This window comes from Cuculus canorus, chromosome 27 (genome assembly GCF_017976375.1).
Source record: "Cuculus canorus isolate bCucCan1 chromosome 27, bCucCan1.pri, whole genome shotgun sequence".
In the NCBI taxonomy this organism is placed as follows: Eukaryota; Metazoa; Chordata; class Aves; order Cuculiformes; family Cuculidae; genus Cuculus; species Cuculus canorus.
Genome location: NC_071427.1, coordinates 1,566,466 through 1,590,951, shown reverse-complemented (window position 1 = coordinate 1,590,951; position 24,486 = coordinate 1,566,466). Strand labels below are relative to the sequence as shown.

At 49.2% G+C, this 24,486-nt stretch overlaps 1 protein-coding gene across 2 annotated transcripts in view; it reads right to left on the bottom strand.

Moving 5' to 3' along the window:
• Positions 1–23,940, bottom strand: part of LOC104065410 (DNA-binding protein RFX2) — a 74,268-nt gene extending 50,328 nt beyond the window's left edge. For both annotated transcript variants that reach the window (XM_054050263.1, XM_054050265.1), the window contains exon 1: positions 23,829–23,940. The gene's annotated coding sequence lies outside the window, so the exon portion shown is untranslated. The remainder of the gene's footprint in view (positions 1–23,828) is intronic.
• Between the last annotated feature and the right edge of the window lie 546 nt (positions 23,941–24,486).

Here is a 24,486-nt window from a genome sequence, read left to right as displayed (position 1 = left end):
CTGTACAGGTATAAACGGGACGGGGCAGATTTAGACTGGACATAAGGAAGAATTTCTTCCCCATGAGAGTGGTGAGACACCGGCCCAGGTTGCCCAGGGAAGCTGCGGCTGCCCCATCCCTGGAGGGGTTCAAGGCCAGGTTGGATGGGCCTTGGGCAGCCTGAGCCAGTGGGATGTCCCTGCCCATGGCAGGGGGTGGAACTGGATGATCTTTAAGGTCCCTTCCAACACAAACGATTCTATGATTCTACACTGCTCTAATAGTTCTTCCTCACTAACCAAGTTATATATTAACTGAGTTATATATTTTATCCAGGCAACAAATTCCGGTGGGCAGTATTTTTGGCCTGGAGACACGAGCGGGTGGCTTTGTGACAGCCATCTGGGCCCACTGAGCCTCTGCCCGTCGTCTGGCCAGAGAAGGGCTGGGAGGACACCCAGAAAACAAGGTTCTTCATCCATTCAACAAGTGGCAAAGCAGAGCTGCTGTTTTAAAAGCTCATCCTCCAGCGCTGTGCTGACGGAGCAGGATTGTGCGGAGACTCTGTCAAGCTGAGTGGGAAGATTTAAGTCCTTTTTGAATTATAAACTAATGCGGAGGGAGGAGAAGTTGTCGTTAGCCCCCGATTCCGAGATGGTAGGAGGGGTTATGGGAGTAGGATGGACCCCTCCACCCCACACGGTGTGAGCCCAACGCCATCCCAAGCGGGTGCTGGTGGAGGTTGATGCTGGGGGAGGATGCGGGGCCCACGCTGTTTGGGGAGCAACAGCGGTTGCCAGGGGCGACGCGGTCCACTCCCGTGTCCAGGGCGCGTTGCTAGGCGACGTGAGCAGCCCTTCCCAAACCAAACATCCCCATCCCCGCTCCCCGCCTGCCCTCCCCGCCGCGAACGCACACTAAATATGTCAGCGGGTATTTTCAGAAGCCCGGGAGGACTGACAAACAATTTCTTTGCTATAGTAACCGAAAGGGGGAGGGCTGTGGGGTTGGGAGCTTTGTTTTGGTTTTATTTTCTTTGATTTAATTGTTATTTCAGAATAAACGGATTAACAGGCTGTGCTCTTCAAAGCAGATGCCCAGGAAAGGAGCTTTTTTTTAGTTTGTTTTTTAAATCCTTGTTTTTAAAACTATTATTAAGGAGTTACCCTCTTAGGAGGCGGCAGTAACCAGGCACTACAGAGCCTCGCGTTCCCCGTTCGCATCCCAGGGAAGCATCACACAGACACCAGCAGAGCCACAGCACCACTCACTCAGAGCCACAAACACAAATCCCTCAGCAAAGACTTGTTCAGCTTTTTTTTTTCCCCACCTATTTGTAGATTCCTAGAAGCTTCCCGGCAGAATTGTTGATTGTAAAGTCAGATTTAGCTCACTTAAACCACGTTTGCTTTTCTTGGTAGTATCTGAGCCCAAGGAAGGCAGCGGAACTGGGGAATCGGCTTTTGGGAGAGAGCATCTCTGGTTTTTGACTGTCCTCTGACTCGATGAAGAGGAGAGACTCACCAGAAAGATGTTTTCTTTTAGTTCCATGAACATGGAAAACTAATTGAAATTCTCTACTTTGCATTTTTTTACATTAAAATTTCAGGCAGTTCATCATAAGCAAAGATCTTTAAATGCTCGGAGGATTTTAAGGGAGAGCTTGCTCTCTGTAGAAATAAAGAATAGAGACAGACTGTTGTTGGGCTGGTGGAGATGGATCATTGTCCTGGGTTCAGGAATGAGATCTAAAACATAAAAGTTCTGCTGTGCTTGCTAATCATCATTAAGGCCTCATGCTGCTGCCACAGGCTCCCAAATTCAATAGGAGCAGAATCTGGGCAGAATTTGCCCCTCCAGCTTTTAAATCTAAGCTTAGGCACTGGCATCCTATCGGACCACCTTCAACAGTGAAGCTGATCACTGATGTTGCTGGTTTTCAGGTGGGGGGGGGTTTAGTGCTTCCTTTGGCCTTTCCCTAAGGGCAGAGTCCTCCAGGGCAGAGCAAGGGAAGTGCAGCGCAGCATTCGCTTCTCTGAGACGTCATGAAAGGTAGAAATCACTCATTTACTGGACAGCAAATAAAAAGTCAAAGTACTGGGCTCTTTTTAAACAAGGTCTTCTAAAAATTCTCTTCTATATTTAAGGGGGATTTTGCTTTCAAACTATCGCTGACCTCAGCCCCCAAACTGCTCCTTGGTCTTCCAGCATTTGATTGCATTTATCTCCTACTCCTGGGGAATCCTTGCCTCTTAGACAAGACCAGTTGACCCAGGAACATTTTGAAAGAGGCAGCTGATCTTCTTCTTGTGCTGCTCAGAGCAGCGTTCAACAGAGAGGAACACTCACCGAAGACAGCCAAGAGTTTGGCACAGCTTGGCAACTCAAACCTGACAACTGAAAATTAAGAAATGTCATAGCGTGAAGAATCTGCCCAGCAAAGGGATAAAATATGCGCCGTTTGCAGCTCTTTGGGGTGATCTGGTAGCATGGCACTTAGTAGAGAGAAAAGTAAACTCAAAATAAGCTCCTTTCCTTAGCGCTACCCCTGCACGTTCTATTGCCTTGCAGCAGACTTCAGCAGTGAAGCCTCCAGGCTGTGTGAAATACAGTTAAAAGATGCTTTAACACTGCAACGTTTGGCCAAGTAAAGGACTTTATGAGATCATGCTGGCTAAGAGGAACATCTCTGCCATGACAGCAGTAGATGAACACAACCAATCCCTTGATAACTCCGGTCTCAGCTGAATGCCAGCCTGCAAGCAAGCCAAGACTTTCTGTCTGGACCCCGTTGCTCCTTCCACCCAAAATAACAGAGCGATATCTCCGCTGGCATTAACCCAAGACCCATCCACTGATTTTGGAGCGTAAAGGAGGCTAGACAGCCCTGAAAGCCCCACTACTGCTTATTCCCTACTAAGATGGGCAAATTAGTCCAAGATTCTTCTCATTCCGTTCCTTTCTGCCAAGTGCCCGGGTTCCTGCTTTAACATGTTAAAGAGTCACTGCTGGGACGAGGAAAATACCTTAAAGCTGAGAGCTGACACCTCTCAAGTGTGGATGCTGTGGGGGTTAGGGCTGTGGTTGCTAGAGTCCTATCACTCCCACAGAGCCACGCCTGACTGGAAAAAGGGTTTCCAGCTTTCCAACTTTTACTGAATAAGTAAAAAGAAATCAATTTCAGAAAGTCGCTATTTAAACAGTCAGCCTTCCGTATTTTTATCTCCCAGTGGGTTTTAATTCAACCTTATCCTTGTGGGAATTTCTGGCCTCATGAGGAGGGGGCAATTTAATTGCAGCCCCTTTTTCAAAGTATCTTTCTCCTTTTGCTTTCCAGAAAATGAAATGCACATCCACTTCTTGCAGGAATGAGAGCAATGTTAGAAGTGTTAAGTGTGACTGCAGGAGCTATTTCCAGTCTGTGCAGCGTTCTCTGCCTGTGCTGAGCAGAGCGGTGCTATCGAAGGGACCATGAAATGCTAACGAGCTCCAGACTGCTAAAAATCCATTCTTAAATAGAAGAGAAAAGCCACTTTGAGAGATTTTTTTGCCCATTCCATCTCCAGAAACCATCCAAAACTTTAACACCTCCCTGTGGCTAAAGCTTTCCAAGTTACATTTGAAAAACTGAAAAGGAAAAACAGATGGGGGTGGAGGAGTGGATAGAGATGATCCGACAGAGCTAAAATATCCATTAGTGGTAAATTCCAGCATCTCCTTCCCCTCCCAAAAAAAAAAATGGACTGCATGGGTCAGATTCCACCCGCAAACCGAGAAACCAGCTCCAGCCACATTCACTCAGCCCTTTTTATTCTCCTGCTTGTCTAACTGGCTGCTAGGCAACCGAGCAGCATTGCTGCTCATATGCATTAACTATTAACTATTATTTCTTTCCTTTCCCCCCTTTCTACAAAAAGGCAGCAATCTCAATTCATAGCAGATGGATCTTTTTCCAAAAGCAGATGCTGGCTAAACTAAGCTGGAAACAGAGTTAAAGCCGTGTGCAGGTTGAATACACAGGTTACATGGAAGATGCTCTGGGTGCCCGTGCAACAGGACGCACGGCAATTCCAGCACCCAACAACTCCAGGCACCCTCACTGGGGGCTGAAGCCCTTATTTTTTTGGGGTATGAGGAGCTGCACCTACTCTGAGCCTTTCTCTGGAGGCAACTGCCTCTGCGCTGCCTACACAGGGAGTCTAAAATCATGATTGAAGTTTAGCACTCGGAGTGAAGCTTCGCAAACATCCCTGCTGCATCCAGCCCTTGAGTGGCAAGAGGCTGGAACTCTCCTGTGATAACGAAAGGTTTGGGTTAGAAGAGATCTCAAAGCCCATCCAGTTCCACCCCCTGCCATGGGCAGGGACACTTCCCACTGGATCAGGGGCTCCGAGCCCCATCCAACCTGGCCTTGAACACCTCCAGGGATGGGGCAGCCACCACTGCTCTGGGCAACCTGGGCCAGGGCCTCCCCACCCTCACAGCAAAACATTTCTTCCTAATATCCCATTTCAATCTCCCCTCTTTCAGCTGAAAACCATTCCCCCTCGTCCTCTCCCTGCACTCTTTGACCAACAGCCCCTCTCCAGCTTTCCTGGAGCCCCTTTCAGTACTGGAAGCTTCTCTAAGGTCTTCCCAGAGGCTTCTCCTCTCCAGGCTGAACAATCCCAACTCTCTCAGCCTGTCCTTGTAGCAGAGGTACTTCAGCCCTCGGATCATCTCAGTGGCCTCCTCTGGACTTGCTCTAACAGATCCAAGCGAAGCCCTGATTTTGCCAGGATGAGTCACAAAGCTGTAAAGCGGGGGGAGTGGGGAGCAGAATGATGCTGCTGCCCTGCCCAAGGGCAAGGTAAGGTATAATCTGAGAGACTACACACTGTGCGAGGCTTTCTGCTCCCCACCCTCCGGCTGAACCAGTGCTGCTACCACTTGGCAAGCAGCATCCCCATTTTTGCCAAAGGCAACTCTTCCAGCTATTTCAGTAGATATTTTTTTGCCTGCAGAAAAAAAAAAATAAATAAAAAAAAATAAAAATTGGGACAGGAGAAAAGAAAGCAGCGCCTGCCAGTGTTTGGAAATGGCTGGGATACTTCAGGTCAGCAAAGAAATTAAGGGAATATATTGAGCTTCCCTTGACAGCCTGATCCCAAACTTTGGTGACGTTCCTGTATTCAAAGGAATTGCCAGAACAAGCCATTGCAACAGAGGAGGAAGGTGCTGCTAAGGGCAATAAGGCTTCGGGACAACAAATCTTTCATCTGCAGGAAGAGTCCAAAGGCAGAAGGAAGCAGCTGCCCACCCGTGCCCTGGGAGGAAAGGCTGCTGAGGGCAGAGCCCAGCACTCTCCCAGCCCAGTGACATTCTGGAGTAATTACAAAACTTTAAGATCCATTCTAATGTTAATTTGCTGGCGAGCTGTTGTGGAGAAGTGTAATTAGATGTTGTGGAGCTACCCTGCAGACTGGAAGGAATGCTAAGAATGCTTCCACTCGCAAACTGAGCAACAGCAGGAGCTGGAGCAGAGAGGAGCACCCACACACCTCCAGAGCCTGGGAAGGAGCCTGGATACAGAGCAGGTCCTGGTGTCTGAAGGTCCTGGCACCAGACCCTCTCTTCTGATGCAGTGAAAACACAAGCTCCCAAGGAATGGCCATGTTCAGCCCAGCCACCAGCCTGCAATGAGAATATCGGGCAGGGTCTGCTTCACATAGAAGGGTTTTGGTTGGAAATTACCTTTAAGATCATCGAAGCCAACCATCAATCCAGCCCTGCTAAGTCCACCACCAGACCATGTCCCCAAGTAGGACATCTACTCCTCTTTCAAACACCTCCAGGGATGGTGACTCCACCCCCTCCCTGGGCAGCCTCTTCCAACGCTTGACAACCCTTTCAGTAAAGAAATTCCTCCTAATATCCAACCTAAATCTCCCCTGGCACAATAAGGGCCATTCCCCCTTGTTCTGTCACTGGCTACCAGGGAGAAGAGACCAAGCTCCACCTCACTACAACTTCTTTCCGGGAGCTGTAGAGAGTGATAACATCTCCTCTCAGTCTCCTTTTCTTCAGATTAAACAACCCCAGCTCCCTCAGCCACTCCTCACAAGGTTTATGCTCTAAACCCTTCTCCAGCTCTGTTCCCCGTCTCTGGACACGCTCCAGCTCCTCAATGTCCTTCTTGTAGCGAGGGGCCCAAAACTGAACACAGGATGCGAGGTGTGGTCTCACCAGCACCGAGTCCAGGGGAAGGATCACTTCGCTGGTCCTGGTGGCCACACTGTTCCTCAGGCAGGCCACTGGTCCCCTACACCTCCATCCTCCAGGGGCTGGAAGGGCATCACTCTGTCCCACCTCACATCGCCACGCTTGGGACCAAGAAATCAGTATTTGTCTCAGCTGAGAGCATCCTATTAAATTCTGTCACCACCTCAATCCAAGTTTTCAGGCTCAATGTTTGCTATGTTTGTTTGTCTAATTATGAGATATTTCCTGGGTTGGAGTTGCTACAGCCAAGGATGACAAAACCTTTTAAAATTACAACACATCTCTTTATACACAATGACTCTGCCCACCTAACAATTAAGAAAAGCAATAATCATGGGTTTTGGCTTGGTTTTCTTTTTCTAACACTAATCTCACAGCACATTAGGAACCAGCACCAGATATCGTTTCATTTCTGAGATACATCTATTAATAGGTCTGCCAGATTTGATATAAATTTTCCTTCACAAAATAAATTGATTAAATGAAAACTAAATTACATTCCCTCAAGCTTTGTAACGGTAAACGTTATGCAGCAGGTTTCTAATTTGCAGGTGGAAATACAGAAGAATATTCATCTGCGGTCTAACGCAAGCACTGAGTTACTCTGCAAAGTAATATTTCTCAGCTATCGATAGTATCTAAATTATTCAGGGATGGAAAAAACAAATCCATCTCCTCTGGAAGGGAAAGCCATCGGCTTCTGAGAACAAAGTGACTGCCCTCCTAAGGCCAAATAATCAGCAAGGCAAATACAAGAAGAGCTCTCAACAAAGAGAAAAGTTTTCTAGAAATACTCTTTCAATCCAGAACATGAACAAAATTTTGGACTAGAGCACAGTTTAAGGGATGCAGCTTTTTACATATTTTATAGAATCACAGAAGAGTTTGGGTTGGAAAGGACCTTAAAGCCCATTCAGTTCCACTCCCTGCCATGGGCAGGGACGCCTCCCACTGGATCAGGGGCTCCAAGCCCCATCCAACCTGGCCCTGAACCCCTGCAGGGATGGGGCAGCCACCACTGCTCTGGGCAACCTCCTCCCCACCCTCATGATACGATAAAGCCTTTTACAGAGGAACAGAAAAGGCAGAGTAAGAAACAATATCCTAAACATCACCTAAGAGTGACTGCACAGGACAGGGAATTACCCCGATAGAGTGAGTGACCGCAAGGCTCAGCGGTTGGGATGCCTTCTTATCCTTCGTGTCACTGCTCTTTCAGATGGCAACAGCCCACACGTGTGTTTGGTCACGCAGAGTTTAACGGTAACAGACAACCCCATTTATTCTGAAATATATGGATGAGCTGGACGGTCGAGGAGGAATCGGCTTGAACTGCCAGGCTCCTGGAGGAAGGTGGAACTCCCTCCACAGCCCAGAAGTTTGCAAATTCACACAAAAAGCCTCATTAACAGTGCGAGGATTAAGAAAACTCGTTATTGTTATAAGGAAGGTCAGCCTCCGTCACAGTGACACCGCAGTGACTGAAGGACTCTGGACCAAAGCTGCAAAAACCAGAAGCAGCCACTTGCCTTCTGGAACAACAACCAAAGAGGTGCGAGAATGTCGGCTAAGCCATAGCGCCCAGACATCGCTGCTTCCAGGAGCACCAGTTGAATGCTGTGGGTTTAAGCATCCTCCAGAACTGCCTGAAACACCGACCTGTTCTGGTTTTTTTTGCGAGAAGCACAGCGAAAGAAACACTGAATTGCTCTGAACCCTCAGCAGCAACTTTCCCTCTCATTCTGCTGCCAAGAACAATGAAGATTTGTCATTATATGCAGCAGAGAGAGTTCAGTCAGAGGCATCAAGCGCCGAGACCCTGCTCCTCTGTGTGGGCCGGGAAGCTTTCAATGGATTGTTTCCGTAAGTGAGATTGCACGGCTGGCTTGATTAAAGCATCTCAAACTGATTCTCCTGTCTGAGCTGCACAGCTTCAAAAGCACCAGAGGAGTCAGCCAGCATCCACTTCTTCCAGTGGTATTGGGGATTCACTCTGATTTTCCTTCTTAAATTATGAATTGTTTTGCTATTGACCCATTTCTGCTCTCTACTCATTTTCCTTCCATTGACTGAATTGTGTAACCCTGGTTTAAGGAGAAAGGCAGAACACGTGTCAACACTACTCTCCCCATTCCATAGGGTAAATCTCCTATTTGCAGCATTCTTCTCCAAAAAGACAATGAAGGAAAAAAAGACATTTATTAAGGAGAAAGAGGACAGGTCGAGGAGTATTAATTATGGTGGGTTTTGGCACTGTTGAATCAGTTTATTCTGTTCTTGAAGTATTAGGCTGGGGTTTCTCCAACATCAATACTTGACCCTTTCCTGCTTCCTGACTCATAGGTCTCTCATGGGCTATGATCTGGAAGGATTTATGAGCCAAACATGCTTCAAACAACTCAAAGCATTTTAAAAGCAGCTTCTGATACCTCTCGAGCACCTTGGTTCAGCAGGGAGCCAGTGAGGGCCACGGCAAGGCCACTTTTAAAAGCAGAATGATTTGTTCTCTTAAAAAAGTAGTTAAACTTTTCAGTGGCTCCATTATGTACTGATAAGAGATTCAGATGGGGAACAGAGTAAAGAGTGTCTTCAGTGCAGCCAGATGGAATTCCAAAACCAGACAGCTCAGGCAGGGAGCTAAGGGGAAAATGTCAAAACATGCTTTCCATTAAGGAAATAGCAGAAAACACAACTGGTTTAAAATACTATATACAAACAATTACTGTTCTGCTAACAGAACCTTGGCTGATACGAGTGATTTTATAACCTTAGTTAGTTTAAACCGACAGCCCCAGGGCTCTAAGTCAGCAATATGGTACTTTGTTCTTAAATATTTGCTTGGGATGCTACTTGACATCAGACTTCAATCAAAACAAACTTTAGCAAATGATATGTTAAATGATCCCATCTGCCTGTTTCAAAGGCAAAAAACAAGTAGGTTTTGTTAATCCTGCATTTCCAGTTCAATCTTCCAAACATGCCCCAAAGGAGGGGCAGTTTCTGTTCTTACTCAGCATGTTGTAAATCCAAAGTGAACGGGTTCAGCTCCGTGGTACAGGCCAGGGGGGCACATACAATCAAGACATTAACAGCAGCTTTTAAAGATCAAGAGCAGCATTAATTCTCTTAGTGGAGAAGTTCTACTTGCTGCAGATGGAGGGGGAAAAAAAAAACCCACCATCATCATCTCCGCATCTGCACTTACGTTGCTCAGGCAAAAAGCACTCCAGTTGAAATAACGCATATTGTTCAGCTGAGCATTCACATCAGGGGTTTTTTTTTGCCTCCACAATCACTGTACACCAAAAAAAGTCAGCTAACACCCTCCAACACCTGCACAGCACTACAGAGGGATCTTAAAGACACACTTCAAACAAATGGACCTGGAGTAGTTCTCCCAGCAGTTTATATTGAGTTCATAAGAGACATAGGAAAGAGGCACTTACAGCAACAATGCCAGAAACCATTTGCAAAGAGGAAAAAGAATTAAAATTAAACCTTTCCCTGTGTTTGCAGCCGTGCTTCTCAGTTCTATGAGTATGCGCACACGTGTGTCCAAGGGAGAACCTGTTGGTGCTTCTACAGCGGGAAAACAGCCACCGAGGAAATGGCCTCAAGTTGCGGCAGGGCACGTTCAGATTAGATACTAGGAAAAATTCCTTCGCTGAAAGGGTTCTCAGGCACTGGAACGGCTGCCCAGGGTGGTGGTGGAGTCCCCATCCCTGGAGGGGTTTAGAAGACAGGTAGATGAGGTGCTCAGAGATACAGTTTAGCAGTGGACCGGGACGGTTGGACTCGATGCTCTCAGAGGTCTTTTCCAACCAAATGATTCTATGAGTCTGTGAAACTCAAGAGGCCACCAGTGCAGACATCAGTTTACTTTCCAAACAGTTCTCACCACACTGTTGTCTCAAAGGAATAATGCAGTCCACTCGCACTCAGATGAGAAACACTTCTAGGGTGCAGAGGAGTGCAGACATTTAAATCCTCTGTTATTACATTATTGCCTACTGCCTTTAACTACTCAGCACATGCTATTGCTGATTTCCCTCGACGCGTGATTTCCTCCCACAGACAGCAGCTCAAGCCTCATCTTAACTTGCTGCAAGAAAATCAGTAACATTTTTATAAACTTGATAAAAAAATGTATAAACTATTGCCTGGAGCCCACAGGCTATCAGTTTTTACCACCTATTAATTCACCATCAGCTTAGGACAGCTCTAAGCCATGTAAAGTACAAGTTTATCCATCAACGATTTTTTTTTCTCCGGCAGAAATATTTCATAATGTTCTAGTTAATCATCTCATTTAAGCCTGATGTGTGGAGAAAGCAGTTAGAAATCAGGAGATGCATTGAAAACGTTTACTGTGGAACATTTTGTTGTCCAACAGCAGAACATAAACTCAACCACGTAGCTGCCAAAATGAAAGCTATCACAAACATTCCTTAATGATGGTCTAATAAGAGATTCATCACCAATGTATTAAGTAACTCTTTGGGGAACATAAATAAGAATTGCAACATATGATTTATTAATTTAGGTATTTGCTGGCATTTAAGAAAGAACCTTGAGTTTTATGGACATGAGGTTGGAATACAGCTGAAAATATTCAATCCATGACACTGTCTCTTGAAATGTGCAAAGAGAGGGAGTGTCACTGCCTTGTGTTTCTCAACAGGTACTGCTAACAAAGCAGCACAGAACAACAGTTTTTCCTTGTCTACAATTCATGCTCCCAGATATTCAATGTGAGCCGGCAATGTGAGCTCGCAGCCCAGAAGGCAACTGTGTCCTGGGCTGCATCCAAAGCAGCGTGGCCAGCAGGGAGGGAGGGGATTCTGCCCCTCTGTTCCTCTCTTGTGAGACTTCACCTGGAGTACTGTGTCCAGTTCTGGAATCCTCAAAGTAAGAAGGAGATGGAGCTGTTGGAATGGGTCCAGAGGAGGCTACAAAGATGATCAGAGGGCTCAAGAACCTTCCCTACAAGGACAGGCTGAGAGAATTGGGGTTGTTCAGCCTGGAGAAGAGAAAGCTCAGAGGAGATCTTACAGCGACCTTCCAGTACCTGAAGGGGCTACAAGAAAGCTGGAGAGGGGCTGTTTATAAAGGCCTGTGGGATAGGACAAGAGGGAATGGGTATAAACTGGAGAGGGGCAGATTTAGACTGGACATTAGGAAGAATTTCTTCCCTATGTGAGAGTGGGGAGACACCGGCCCAGGCTGCCCAGGGAAGCTGTGGCTGCCCCATCCCTGGAGGTGTTCAAGGCCAGGCTGGATGGGCCTTGGGCAGCCTGAGCCAGTGGGATGTCCCTGCCCATGGCAGGGGGTTGGAACTGGATGATCTTTAAGGTCTCTTCCAACCCAAACCATTCTATGATTCTATGATTAGAGACAGTCCCACGGGAGAGTTGAAGGTGGCTCCTACGGAAACCCCGAGGGATGGGGTCTGGAGGTAAGGCACGTGGAATAAATACCAGTCAGCATGGTGCACTCTTGCAATTACACTCTACTGTAACGCACCTATAGAGGCATATTTAAATATGTCTCTCTGTGTATATTTAAGAAGTAAACTGTACCTGTATCTCCCATACACAGCCCCAGCCCCAAGGCCTCCATAAACCCACAGAGATTTTATTGTGACAGATACCCCCTCAGATTTTTTGATATTAAAATGTCTCCTTTCAGTCTCATCAAAGAAATTACGATCAGCACTTTTTGCAAATGAGCTCCGAAGGCAAAGCGTGCACAGTACCTGTAGAGCTAAAGACAAAACACATTTCCCTACAGGGCAAGAGTAGGGGACTTAAAAATTCCTGAGCATTACAATTGGGCAGATCATGTTTTTATGAGTGATAGTATCCGTAAAGAAGATGCATAAAATCCCTGCTTCACAGTTTCTATTCCGGAGAGACTTCCCTGCAATCCACTGCCTGGCCGGGCTGTAATCATGGAACGCTTTGGGTTGGAAGAGGCCTCAAAGCCCATCCAGTTCCACCCCCTGGACACCTCCCACTGGATCAGGTTGCTCAAAGCCCCATCAACCTGGCCTTGAACACCTCCAGGGATGGGGTAGTAACCCATCATGACAATAGATACAGTGGAATAAACAGAGAGGCATCACCCAGCCCATACTTGTGTGTGCTCTGTCACAGAATCGCAGAATCACCAGGTTGGAAAAGACCTCCGGGATCATCGAGTCCAACCACTCCTATCAACCACTAACCCATGTCCCTGAGTATCTCATCCACTCGTCTTTTAAATACCTCCGGAGATGATGACTCCACCACCTCCCTGGGCAGCCTCTATCTTCACACCTTGTTAAGAAATCAGAACACTGACTCCCAAAAATCAACTCTAAAAATTAGATGTTTGTTTATTAAGCACCAACACTATAGCTCGTGCCATGCATTCCCTCCATGAGGGCACAGAACAATGATTGCTGTCAGCAAAGTTGATCTGTAAAAGGGTTATGCGTGATAGGACATGGGGAAATAGCTATGAATTGGAGAGAGGGAAATTTAGACTAGACTTTAGGAGGAAATTCTTCACAATGAGGAAGGCCCTGGCCCAGGTTGGCCAGGGAAGTGATGGCTGCCCCATCCCTGGAGGTGTTCAAGGCCAGGTTGGATGGGGCTTGGAGCCCCTGATCCAGTGGGATGTCCCTGCCCATGGCAGGAGAGTTGAACTGGATGGGCTTTGAGGTCTCTTCCAACTCAAACCACTCTATGATTCTATGACCTGAAATAGCCCAAAGACCCTTGATTTGAAGGCACAGCAGGCTCTTCCCTAGTAACGACGGACTGCGGCGACGGCCCTTCCCAACAGTACGGAGATGACGCAGCAGCAGCTGATGAGGCACCACACTGGAATGTCTTGGATGGAGACCACAGAGGAGGTTTCAGTGACGGATAAAGCACGCTGCCAGCACAAAATAATTAACCCTCAGCTCTGTCATAAGACAATTTTTGCTCTGCCCAGCCCACGAAACCAGTGTTCGTTCTCTGAGGCAGAGGCCAGCCCCGCGGCGCTGCCGCAGCACCCAGGGTAACAGATTGTCAGGGTACGCTGGGGCTTCCTGGCACGGCAGCAGCTCAGTCCTGGGTTTTAACTGATATCAGATAACCAGTCTGCAAGAAGCTATTTCTGCGCAGTGCCTCTACCTCCAGAAAGATTCAATAAGGAACTGACTCAAGGTTTTAGCAGCCAGGTAAACCTCAGGGAACACACAGTTTATTAAATGTTAGGAGATGCTGACTGCACTTTTTATTAAAAAATAAGTTGGAGTTTGCTGTTGGGTTTTGGGTTTTTTGGTTTGGTTTGGGTTTTTTTTTCCCCTAAATTCTGAGCTGCATCCAGATTGGGAAGAATGAAAATACAGAAAACAGCAGTGGTAAGAATCAAAAGCACTTTTGCTGCTTCAATATGATTTGAAACGAATTACCTGGCTTACAACTCCTTACCTTACACTATTATCTCTAATGGTTGCAGCATGTAAGACAACACTGTAACGTTTAAACAAGTCAATTTATAAGCACTACGAACAGCATTCTAACCATCCCGGTGCCTCCTGTCTGTCAGTGGCTCCTGTCTGGTGAGTTTTATCAGCTCACAGTGTTGGGAGGAACCTTACAGGAAGTAACACCGTAAATGCTGTGGCCAAAGGAGAACATTGAGAACGACGGATCTCGGATAAGCCATGAACAGCCTTTGCTTTCACAACACCAGCACCAGTCTGAGAGCAGCGGGTCAGCCTCAGCAGGTAAATGTACCCAAGCTGGTGCCTGAAACAGGAGAGGTGAATGTCATATTTACAGTCTGGGCGGAGATGATTAATATAGAAAAATCTGCATCCTGAGTTCAACCAACTGTGGAGGACAGGCAGCCTGCAGGCAAGGGTTTCTTCAAAGGGTTTAGGAGCTGGGTGAGGGATATTTCACTTTACTGGTGAGGTTAAGTTTTCTGAACAATAGTGTGCATCTATTGTGTTAAGAACAATGAATATTTGCTAGGAAGAAGGAAGCTCTGAAAATCAGTTTGGTGACCAGAAGCCATTATTTCTCTTCTTATCTGTACCTATTACGAGTATAATTTCCTTCTATGATTGGTTATTTAAGGTCATGAATATTTGAAAAGATTTGCATTTCATCTTCTTTTGAGGTTTAAACAGCACATAAAATGCTTTGTTTAAATGCAAGCACCGAAGATAAACTAGACAGAACCAGTCCATGTGCACTTATTCACATAAACCCCCACATTTCACAGCCGAGAGACGGATTTTGAGTTGGTTTTTGACTTCAAGACAGCTCAGGGCGAGCAGGGGAGGAAACAGAAGCAGAAAGGCATCCTTTGACAGACCAGCAAGGTGACAGCACTGATGAACAGCCTGCCTACAAATCACACCGAGGCTGGTCTTATCTCAGAGCTTGCTTCCTCCCAGCTTTCTGCAAGCTTCATCTTATCAGAAGCTACACGCAGATTCTCTTTGCTGCCCAAACAAGAACGCAGTCTGAATAAAAGAAAATACGACACTATCTCCTGCTTGCCAGGAAGGCCCCAGCTCTGGCTGAACCAACTAGAACATCCAGCTCTGTGCAGAATCTGGCCGGCAGCTGTATGTAGAGGGACCATTTGTCCACCTAATCACACCACTCCGAATCCTCCTCTTCTCCAGTTGTAGCTTGGGCTACAGCAGGCAGGAAAGGCTGCTGAGCAGTGAGGAACAGGCTTGCTCGCTCACGGGAGGCACCAGTACCCTGCGTGGGAAGGACAGGCTGCCTTCCCCACTCTTCTCAGCAAAGCCCTGCTTTGTCCAGGTGGAGGCTCAGCTCTGTCCTCAGACACTGGTTAAACCCTCTGCCATCATGTCCATGTGGTGATGGGGAGAGGAACAGCACGGGGCTGTCTCTCGTTAACCAGTCCCACAGCCTCGCTGACACACTGAGTAGAGGGTGCTGAAGACTACTGAACCTATACAACACCAGCCAGTAAACCCATCCTAGGCACAAGAAGCACTAATGTCCTTAAAAAGGGCCCACAGGAAAGCTGGGGAGGGACTGTTCACAAGGGCTTGGAGTGATGGGACGAAGGGGAAGGCGTATAAACTGGAGAGGGGCAGATTGAGACTAGCCATAAGCAGGAATTTCTTCACTATGAGAGTGGTGAGGCACTGGAACAGTTTGCCCAGAGCGGTGGTGGCTGTCTCATCCCTGGAGGTGTTCAAGGTCAGGCTGGATGGGGCTTGGAGCAACCGGATCCAGTGGGAGGTGTCCCTGCCCATGGCGGGGGGTTGGAACTGGATGGACTTTGAGGTCTCAACTCAAACCATTCCACATTTATGATTCTATAATTATGATTAATTCAACTCAGAGAACACCAAGCATTGGTTCAGCTCAGGGTCAGGTTTTGGAGAAAGCCGAGGAGGAAGTAGAAAAAGGCCTTTTCACATGAGCTGATTAGAGCTCTGCTCCATCAGTATCCAGTCCTGTCAGCAACAAAGCATGGGAAATCCTTTGTGCAAAAGCTGTCACCGAATGCTGCACGCTCAGATCATCTGGACTGTTTCTGCCTTTGAACTTGGTTTTCCAAAAGGTGCCATTCTAGGAGACATACGTGTTATAGCCATCATAAATGACCTTCCCAAATCAAGTGCACAAAGTAATTTCAACCAGTAGTGTATTCAGGCCATCACTGCATCGCAGCACAGGGCTACCTGGATGCCTAGACATGAAAATAACAAAAACTAAACGCTCAGTGCACTGGTTTCTTGAATCGCTGTTTTAGAAACTGAAGTCCCTGTGAAGTCTCCCACTTCCTACCCGCTCAGCTACGCGCAGGCAGGCTGATCTAACCAAAAGGCTCATAAAACACTGTCTCTTTGCTACTCAAGACAGACCAGCAGAACAGGATCTTCACAGGCAGTTGCTTTGTGATGACAGGCTGGTCACACTGAGGTCAGAGAGCTCCTCAGCCTGGTCCCCCCCATTCACACCCACCCACAGCTAACAAAGCAGACAAGCAGGCACCCCCAGTACCCAAAACTGGACGTTTGTGGACTAACACACCACATCAGAAGTTTCTTTATGCTCCCAATTATGCTCATAAACAGGAAGATTTAGGTTCCTCCTAAACTGTGGCCTTGTGGTACTCCTTGCCAGCACGAGGTTCCTTTTTCTAAAGCCAGCTGACTCCCAGCATCCCAGATATCCTCCCTGGTGGAGGGTAAGAACTAGAATAACTGATATAGTTCCCTAAACAAGGTGAATGTTTGATCAACTGTGTGTTAAGCCAGAAATTATCCAGAATAGTTTCAGGGTTGTCATGGTGGCGATGGGATCTTACGCTGATGTTAAAGCACAGTCTCACAATGACTAACCAGGTGGCAGCTAAGGAAATGGCTTATTATGCTTAGGTTGTTTGCTTATAATCATTCCACCCGCGTCTCTTCCTTTCTCTCTTCTTCCCCTGATGTTTCTCATCAGTCTTTGCTAGTGACAGCTCCCAAAGAAGGAGCATCTTTAATTACAGGCTTCGTTCAGCGGGGCCCTCTGTCTCGCATTAACCTCAAAGAACCACCAACCACATAATCCCGACAAACTCCTGAATAACTGGTTGTGTTCTGCATTTTCTCTGCAAGGCCTGGAGACTTTGTGAACATAGGAGATGCCCTGAAGAAGACTGAGCATGAAGACACTCTGCCACAGAAGACAAGGTGTCTCAAACTCCTGGTCTTCACCACAGCACACACGCAGGTAGGTACCTGCCGTCACTTGTCCTCAGACAGAGTCAGATGTTCCCGTACATAAAGGCAGAGAAAAAACACCTCAAAAAGGAAGAAATTAGTCATGGAGACTGGATGGTCACAATGTGCATCACTGAACTAAATGATGCATCAGTGAGGAATATTGCTGCAGTCAGCACAATTATTCCGTCAGCTTTATAAGAGAGACACAGAGGATTTCCTCCTTCAGCAGAGCATCTGGTGGCAGCAAGGAAACAAGAATGTGTTTTGTCTTGTTTTGCATTATATAGTCATCATCAGTGCAGCATTCTGTGACCCCCGTTTCTTTGAAAGCAACTGCAATGTTCAATTGTTAATTCATCACTACGACACGTTTGTGCTGTGCTGAGACTTCTTCAGCATTTATTAAGCTCAGGAAAAGAAATTCTTAATTTCTTAATAGAAATCTGATTTAGGAAAAAAAACAACCTTATCAATTGCCTTTAAGTTGATTTTTAAATACCTTCATTTGGCATTTCTACAGCTCTTAAGTCCTGGGCAAGATCAAATGAACAAAACCACGCTGCTTATGAAGCTCAGTTTGGGAAGACTCTTGCTGATGTTACAATTTAAAACTCTAGAAATTTTAATGCTGGATAGACACCACCTAACGCTCCAGTGTCACAAGCAAGAAGGAATACCATTGGAAGGGGAAGATTTTTGCATTCATCAACATGAAATCACATGTCTATAGATAGGAAAATCTTGTTTTAACAAGTCAGCTGAATTAAGGAAATCTATACATTTCTAGTCCTTGTAGCTGGGTGAATCATAAACACGGCCATCCTGCAGAAAGAGATGCCCAAAGCTGAAGGTAGGTGGGTTTTTCTCCTCCCCCTACTCAAATGGAAACAGTTTGGGTACTGAAACAGAATCATGGAATGGCTTGGGTTGGAAAGGACTCCAAAGTCCATCCAGTTCCAATCTCCTGCCATAGGCAGGGACACCTCCCACTGGATCAGGTTGCTCCAAGCCCCATCCAACCTGGCCTTGAACTCCTCCAGGGATGGAGCAGCCACCACTGCTCTGGGCAACCTGGGCCAGGGCCTCCCCAATAATCTCCTCCTCTTTCTGTGTTAGGAAAAGTGAATTTCTGTAGGCAGTGCCCTGTACAAAAGCTTTCCTCTTTGTTCAGTGTATAAAGGGGCACCTGGCTTGCACTATGGGAATGTTTTGTCATCTGTTTATGTATTTATGGCATAATTAGTTCATGTGCTACTTAGGCAGAAACAGCCTCACACGAGAAAGCCAGCACATTCTTAGACAATAAGGTGGATTGGTGAATGTTTGAACACGGGAATAAAGAACTGTCAGCCCAAATAAGACAAAATACCACGTCTCAAAGCGCAGATTACAGAAGGAAACCTTGCATATGTTTCAGATAGCAGAAACATAATCCCAGATGGCTGAGCTGCACGTGCTGACACACGGGGGAGGTTGGGTGCTCCTCCCTGCAGCACCCACGGCGAGCCTTGGCATGCGGGTCCGGGCAGCACTTTGCTCCAGCTGGCGGGCGGCCAGCCGTTAAGTGCGCTGGCATTTGTTTTGAGGGAGGGAAAGAGGGCAAAATTTGGTTTAAATATAACTCGGCAGTCTCCAGCAGAAACTCAGGCTGAGAGGCTGAGCGGTGAGATACGCCTGTTGAATCAGCACTGCCCTCCCTGCGTTGCCACTCCGCACGCCGCTGGACGCTTTTAGCTCCCGAGTACTAAAACTGAACAAGGAAAATATGCTAGAATACGTTAAAAGAGCTATGTTTACAGGGCTGTATTAAAAGCAAAAACATGTTGTGATTAAACCTAGCAGCTGTCAGTGCTCTGAGGTGTTACAAGCCTGAGACTATTTAAAGACAATGACTGGCGCCGACTATTTTACTGCGATGGAGCTAGGAAAAGCTCCAGTGATTTACCACCAACTGGAGCTTTACATTCGTGGCAGACCAGAAGAAGTTTTGTGACACAGAGGGCAACAAGTACAGAGGTGACTTAATGGTGATGAAGACTCTCAAGTGGAGAATTTACCCTAACAGCCAGGACACAGGACATCAGCGGCGCTGGTTGCTCAGGTCTTCAGTGATTACAGCTTTAAATTACCACTTCACATTTACACACGGAAAAATACATAGAAAGAGGATTTCTAATGTACCTGCATGCACATAAAATAGGACTTAACAGCGAAGTTAAGTCCTCTCTAGAAACCACACTCAGCCTTAGGTCCTGGGATGGGCAAACCCATCCCTCCCTCCCACCCCAGCTGTGAGGGACTCAACAGGTACCAAGTCCACTGATGAAGGTGGGCCTCCATCTCTATGCCAAACCGACAAATCGCAGAAGCCTAGAATGGTCTGGGTTGGAAGGGACCTTAAAGCCCATCCAGTTCCACTCCCCCTGCCATGAGCATGGAAAAACTTCCACTGGATCAGGTCGCTCAAAGCCTCATTCAACCTGACCTTGGTGCTGTTGTCTAACTTATCCTCTTAACTTCTAGTTCCCAGCTCAAATGGAACTGAGAACTAAAAGGGACTCCTCTATTCTGCCTGAGCATCTTCAAGTGAGCTTTATAAACCTGCCTTCTCTGCCAACAGCATTGGCCACAGGTTTAGTTGCAAAGAATTTTGAGCTGGAACGGGCAGGAAGCTATTTCGTTAATCATAGAATCATGGAATGGTTTGGGTTGGAAGGGACCTCAAAGCCCATCCAGTTCCAACCCCCTGCGATGGGCAGGGACACCTCCCACTGGATCAGGGGCTCCAAGCCCCATCCAACCTGGCCTTGAACCCCTCCAGGGATGGGGCAGCCACCACTGCTCTGGGCAGCCTGGGCCAGTGTCTCACCACCCTCACAGGAAAAAAATCTCCATGCCAAACCCACAAAACACTCTCTGAGAGGGCAGATCTGATGCCAAGGAAGAATCTGCTGCACTTGGCCATGGCCACGGCACCCAGCGTGTTGCCTGCACATCTCACACCCTCTCCAGTGGCTGTAGCACAGCGCTAGGATTTCACTCGGACCCTTCCACAGCAAACAGAGCTGACACTATGGGAGGAATTCATGAGATGCAAATGGCACAGCGGGGAAATGCAAAGCAGGAGCTGTCTGTGGGAGCCCCGTGTGAAGTCTGACAGACCTGGCTCTTGCATTCTTCTGTGGCAGCGGATCCCTTATCCCCATCCATGCAAGCCCTGGGATCATTCCCGTTTTGCAGAAAGCAAGTGGAGACAAAGCAATTGCAGTTGTCAACTCCTCGCTTGTTTTTGTGCGTGCGTTCACCTTTAAGGCCAAGATCTCGCAGTTACCTGAGAACCCTGATTCCGTTTGAAAAGATGAGGATTTCCAAACCTCACCAATATGAGACCAGCTTTGAGAACATGGACTCTAAAGGCTTAAAACACAAAACCGGAGCATGCCCACAGCTGTTTATGCCGTGAGGCAAATGCAAAACGTCTCACAACATTCAAATATATTTCAGGTCCCTTAGGACAGCAACACCAAGAGGGAAAGGACCTGCGAGATGTGTTGGGTGATTTAAAATATGAACTAAGATTTTCAAAATGAACCAACGAGCATTGCTGATGGAGCCACCACATCCCAGTCCCAACACGATATCCAACACCCTAAAGGTTAGTCCTACAAGTGTGGTTCTTTCCTCCCCTGACTTCAGCCACCTGGAAGTCAAATGTCCAACTCAGCTCAGCGTAGATTCCCGCAAGATTCCTTCCTGGGCTGATTGAACCCAACTTGAAACAGGTAACTATGAGAGGGCTCCCGAGGTGCCTTCCCTTCCATACCAACCACCTTCCAATAGACAGGTAACGTTCAAATGAAGCCTGAGGTGAGACTCAATTCATCCAACCGAGGCGAACACAGGCAGCAAGTCAAAGAGCAGAGGCAAAGAAGGAACCCCAGCCTCCAGGAGCTTCAGGCTTAGATTGTGAGATTGGTTTCTTTTCTTTTCAGCAATAACCCCTCAGTTCTCAAATGATTTGTAACCGAGATGGAGAGTTGAAAAGTTTGAGCAGAAGAAGATGAAAAAAGCCTTGATTAACAAATGAATCTGACACCAAGCATAGTCGATTTTAGGATACTGCAAGCTCAAAACATAAAGTTTAAGAAATTTTTATTTCCACTTTGGTCTTGAATTAGTAAGACCTGCTTCTTTGAACAGCAAAGACAAAAACCAAAAAGACAAAACCCAGAAAGACTTTGGAGGGGTATCTAACTCAAAGAGTGGGAAGATTTAATCAACCTGTAGGACCTCTCACTTGAAACAGGCACATACACAAACTCCTGCTTCAACAGGACACGAGTCTGGTTTCACAACACGCTTTATTCAAAACAAACGGGAGAAACTGAGTCCAGAATAAATGGCAGATGCTTTAAACTATGCCTCACTGCAATTTTCATGCGTTTCTAAGACCAACAAGAAAGCAAGCACTGGGATTTCAAATCTCTGGCAAACTACAGGGATGAACTGGAGTTGAAATCCCCCACCCCGTCCCAGTGAGAGCAGGAGGAGAGGAAGGAGAGACGAGGTGAGAGGGATGCAATCGTGTGGGACAGGGAGACCAGGCGAGAGCGGCGGGGAAAGGGAGAGCAGGCAAGAGGGGTGCAAACAGGGAAAGGGAGAGGGGGCAAGAGGGATGCAAACAGGGAAAGGGAGAGCGGGCAAGAGGGGTGCAAACAGGGAAAGGGAGAGCGGGCAAGAGGGGTGCAAACAGGGAAAGGGAGAGCGGGCAAGAGGGGTGCAAACAGGGAAAGGGAGAGCAGGCAAGAGGGGTGCAAACAGGGAAAGGGAGAGCAGGCAAGAGGGGTGCAAACAGGGAAAAGGGAGAGCGGGCAAGAGGGGTGCAAACAGGGAAAGGGAGAGCGGGCAAGAGGGGTGCAAACAGGGAAAGGGAGAGCGGGCAAGAGGGGTGCAAACAGGGAAAGGGAGAGCGGGCAAGAGGGGTGCAAACAGGAAAAGGGAGAGCGGGCAAGAGGGGTGCAAACAGGGAAAAGGGAGAGTGGGCAAGAGGGGTGCAAACAGGGAAAAGGGAGAGCGGGCAAGAGGGGTGCAAACAGGGAAAGGGAGAGCGGGCAAGAGGGGTGCAAACAGGGAAAGGGAGAGCGGGCAAGAGGGGTGCAAGCGAGGAAAGGGAGCCAAGGCAAGCAGGGCTGCCGGCCGGGCCCCTCTCCCCGGTCCCCGCACGCTCCCAGCGCCCCGGGAGCGGGCACGAAGCCCGGCGGGTCCCCGGCAGCCGAGGTTCGGTCCTGTCCGCCCGTCCCGAACCCACCGCACGCTCCGAGCCGGCAGCAGTCGGCTGCGGCGGGCGGGACGCGGTGCCGGGAGGGCGGCTCGGACACTGCCCCGGGGCGGCGCCGCCTCCCCCGCTCCAACCGCCCGGGGGAAGCGCCCGGGGCACTGGGAGGCGGCGGAGGCCGGGGAGAGGCGGCGGGGAAGGAACCCGGCGGCCGGGACGGTCCTGTGTCCGCCGACCTCGCGGGGGCTACGCAGGGCACCCCCATCCACCTTGGGCGGGGGGACCCCCTTCGGCACGCAGGGACCCCCCGGAGGGAGAGGACCCCCTCCGTGAGCAGGAGCCCCCCTGGCGGACAGGGAACCCCTTTAGCAGGACCGGGGACCCCCTTTTGCAAGCGGGAGCTCCGGGCAGGTGGGAACCCATGGTGGGTGGGGATCCCCCTTTAGAGGGCTGGACCTCCTCTGCAGGCGGGGACCCTCGGTGGGACCCCCTCTGCTAGCCGGGACCCCCTTAGCGGGCGAGGACCCCTTTAGCATGACCCGGCATCCCCTTTGCAGCCGCCACCCCCTTCTGCAGACAGGACCCCTTTAGCGAGCGGGACCCCCTCTGCAGCCGGGACCCCCTTGGCAAACGGGTCCCCCATTGCATAAGGACCTCCTTTGCGGCTGGGACCCCTTTAGCGAAAGGGATCCCCTTTGCAGCCGGGAGCCCCTTCTGCAGACAGGACCCCTTTAGCAAGTGAGACCCCCTTTGCAGCCGGGACCCCCTTGGCAAACAGGTTCCCTTTACACAAGGACCCGCTTTTGCAGCCGGGAACCTCCCTTTGCAGTCGGGACCCCCTTGGCAAGCGGGTCTCCCATTGCAAAAAGACCACCTTAGCGAGTGCGACCCCTTCTGCAACCAGGACCCCCTTGGCAAACAGGTCCCCTTTGCACAAGGACCCCCTTTTGCAGCCGGGACCCTCCCCTGCACCGGAACCCTTTTATCGAGCGGGCCCCTCTTTGCACAAGGACATCCTTAGCTAGCGGGACCCCTTCTGCAACCAGGACCCCCTTGGCAAACAGGTCCCCCTTTTGCAGCCGGGACCCCCCCACCTCTGCAGACAAGACCCCCTTGGCAAACGGATCCCCCATTGCACAAGGACCCCCTTTTGCAACCGGGACCTCTTTAGCGAGTGGGACCTCGTCAGCAACCAGGACCCCCTTTGCAGGCGGGACCCCCTTAGCGAGCGGGACCCCCTTTGCACAAGGACCCCCTTAGCGAGAAGGATCCCCCTTTGCACAAGGACCCCCATTGCACAAGGACCCCCTTTTGCAGCCGGGACCCCTTTAGCGAGCGGGACCCCTCCTGCAACGAGAACCCCCTTGGCAAGCGGGTCCCCCTTTTGCACAAGCACCCCCTTTTACAGCCGGGACCCCCGTTTGCAGCCGGGATCTCCTTATCGGGCAGGGATCCCTTTAGCAGGACCCGGACCCCTTTCTGCAGCCGGGACCCCCCCTTTGCGGCTGGGACCCCCCCGTTTGCAGCCGGGCCCCCCTTAGCGGGCGAGCCCCCCCCTCTCCTCTCACCTGCCCTCCCCGCCGGGCGCCGCGGGCTGCGCTGGGCTGCGGCGGCCGCGCGTTGCTCCCGTTGGCAAGTAACAGTCTCCAGGGCTACGGTCACTATGGCGCCTGGCGCCGGGTCTCGAGGCAACTGTTGCTACCCCCCCTCCCCGCACGTCACCGCGCGAAGCCACGCCCACTTTCCCCGCGCTGATTGGCTGATCGCCTGCCAATCACGGGCGGGGGGCGGCGAAAGGGCCAATGGCAGCGCGAATGGGGTGGGGCTTCAGCTTGGCGCGCGCTTTGGCGCTCCAGGGCGGGGAGGGAGGGGGGAAGCGGGGGGGGGCGCCCTGGGTACACGTTGCTGGGGGGGAACGGGATGCGAGTGGGAGCGAAGCTGCGACTGTGGGAGCTTCCATAGAGGGGAAAAGTTGAATTTTGCCACTTAAATATTAATTTTAGTATTAAATATTGGAAAAAACGCCGGGTAGTGGCGCGGATCCGGTTGGAGCACGGGGTTCCTCGGAGTTGGCGCTGGTTTCTTCCTCGCAGAGCTCCCAGTTCCTCATGACATCAAACCGTTGCCATAGCGACCGGCCATGAAGTCACCACCGACATGGGGGGGTGGATGGAGGTGATGGAGAAAAAGGGCTCAAAGGCCTGGTTTGGGGGTGGGTTTTAGGAA